Source organism: Palaemon carinicauda, chromosome 26 (genome assembly GCF_036898095.1).
Source record: "Palaemon carinicauda isolate YSFRI2023 chromosome 26, ASM3689809v2, whole genome shotgun sequence".
NCBI classification, from domain to species: domain Eukaryota; kingdom Metazoa; phylum Arthropoda; class Malacostraca; order Decapoda; family Palaemonidae; genus Palaemon; species Palaemon carinicauda.
In genome coordinates, this window is record NC_090750.1 from 83,214,235 (window position 1) to 83,217,175 (window position 2,941).

Sequence of the window (2,941 nt, forward strand, 5' to 3'; positions counted from 1 at the left end):
CCCCCAAAAATGAAAGTGACAAAACCCACCTTTCCAGAAAGTGTATTTATGACTACAACTTGAAGCGACTGACGACAGGGAAGCGATAATGGCCCAAAATAGCAGCAGGCGGCAAAGACGACATTTTCCACGACGACAAAAACAAAAGAAGAAAGTTTGAGGAAAGATATAGATTTTCTTCACTGATGGGATAAGGGGGGGGAAGGCCTGGAAGAGGGGGAGGGGGGGCGGTTGGGTAATAGAGGGGCGTAGTAATTGGGAAGAGATCCTGAGGAGATATACTTAGTGAGAGAGAGAGAGAGAGAGAGAGAGAGAGAGAGAGAAATCGGAAACAATCTGTGTTCAAGGTAGATAGAGAGATCCTAAGGAGATATACTGAAAGAGAAAGAGAGAGAGAGAGAGAGAGAGAGAGAGATCAGACACAATCTGTGTTCAAGGTAGATAGAGATCCTAAGGAGATATACTGAGAGAGAGAGAGAGAGAGAGAGAGAGAGAGAGAGAGAGAGATCAGACACAATCTGTGTTCAAGGTAGAGAGATCCTGCAGAGATATAGTTAGTGTGTGAGAGAGAGAGAGAGAGAGAGAGAGAGAGAGAGAGAGAGAGAGAGAGAGAGAGAGAATGGTAATTGGAGTAAAAAACATTAACTGATAAATAGAAGTCAGTACATTTCGAAATGGCTTGAGGAGAGAGAGAGAGAGAGAGAGAGAGAGAGAGAGAGAGAGAGAGAGAGAGAGACGGGAGGGATAATTCTCCAAGAGGATATAAATGGGGGGGGGGAGTGGTGGTAGAAGGAAACGATAGCTGGAGGATTATGGCAACCACCCAAGTCTGCATTTGCCGCCTCTGTCCAATTCTTCGCCATTTTCTGTTTTCTTTTTCCAAATCCTTCTCGGAAAGATTTATAAATATTACTCCTCGTCATTACCAACTGAACAATTTACAAAATACTTTTTTTAGCTCTCTCATCGCACTGTCAAGTTCTGTGACTGCACTTGCCTTTTTTTCATATAAATTCGTACGAGATAAATCATTCAAACTTTTCAGAGATCATTGCAACGTTTCATAGATAATTCCAACCTTTCGGAAGTAATTCCTACATTTCAGAGATAATTTCAACATTTCAGAGATAATTTCAACCTTTCATAGATAATTTCAACATTTCATTCAACATTTCAAAGATAATTCCAACCTTTCAGAGATAATTTCAACATTTCAGAGATAATTCCCACCTTTCAGAGATAATTCAAACATTTCAGAGATAATTCAAACATTTCAGAGATAGTTCCAACCTTTCAGAGATAGTTTCAACCTTTTAGGAACAATTCCAACCTTTTAGGAACAATTCCAACCTTTCAGAGATCATTCCAACCTTTCAGAGACAATTCCAAACTTTTAGAGATAATTTCACCCTTTTAAAGATTATTCCAACCATTCAGGGATAATTACAATCTTTCAGAGATAAATACAACTCTTCATGAGACAATTCCAACCTTTTAGATATAATTCCAACATTTCAGAGATAATTCCAGCCTTTCAAAGAAGCGTACTGTTAGGTCTCTGCAAAGTCAAATGTCACATACCCAAGTGCTTTGTTGTGCTTTGATATACTGCGTATTGCCAAGCAAGGCAAAATTTGAAAGTGGCTTTATCTTAAATCCCCGTATCGCTTTTGATAACTCATGGAGTACTGCCATTGTCTGCACTAAGAATATTTAAAACCTGGTTACATATTTTCCCCCTTTGAAAAAACTTGGGTCATTTGTTTTGCTATTTCAAAATACCTATTTTGAACTTAAAAAATAATTTTATTGCTTCCTGTAAAAAGTTTTTTTTTTTTTTTTTTTTTTTATAATTCAATCTTCTCATAAACACTTAATATGAAAAATATCCCTTTTTTTATCATATTACAGTTCCCCTTTTGGACAGATCAGTTTAAAATGAAAACAAATTAAGCATTTTTACAGTAAAGCTATATCTGAGACCTTAAATACATAGAATTTTCAAATGTACATGATTACCCTGTTCTGGTCTGGTGAATAAAACAGAGAGAGAGAGAGAGAGAGAGAGAGAGAGAGAGAGAGAGAGAGAGAGAGAGAGAGATAACATTCAACTATTTACAAGATTATTCTGTTCTTGTCTGGTGAATAAAACAGAGAGAGAGAGAGAGAGAGAGGAGAGAGAGAGAGAGAGAGAGAGAGAGAGAGAGAGAGAGTCATTTCCCTGAAGGATGGTTCCTGCAGTCGTAGTCTTAAGTAGTGGAAGACTTGGCACCGATTCCAGTCTCTGCAACCTTAGAATGTTGAGTCGCACCATTCCATGCATCCGTAGTCTTCCCTCTCTTCATCTAATAGTTTTCTTTCACACATCACTTATTTGTAATGTTTTCCTATTATCGTCTAAACCCCATTTTACAAATATATATTCAGCATTTATACAGACACACACAAATATATATATATATATATATATATATATATATATATATATATATATATATATATATATATGTGTGTGTGTGTGTGTGTGTGTGTAAATATCACCCACGAATGGCATTTAATACCGAATTCTATCTTGGGAATATATATCCACTTGGAATTCGGTATTAAATGCCATTCGTGGGTGATATTCACATTAATTGAAATCCGTGTGGTTGTGATATATATTCATATGTATATGTCTATATCTATCTATATATATACATGTATATATATATAAATGTAAAATTTATATATATATATATATATATATATATATATATATAGTACTTGTATGTACATATATATACACATACATACATACATACATACATACATATATATAATGTATATAAATAAATACACACACACGCACATACACACACACACACACACATATATATATATATATATATATATATATATATATATATATATATATATATATATAAAGTAAGTTTGCGTC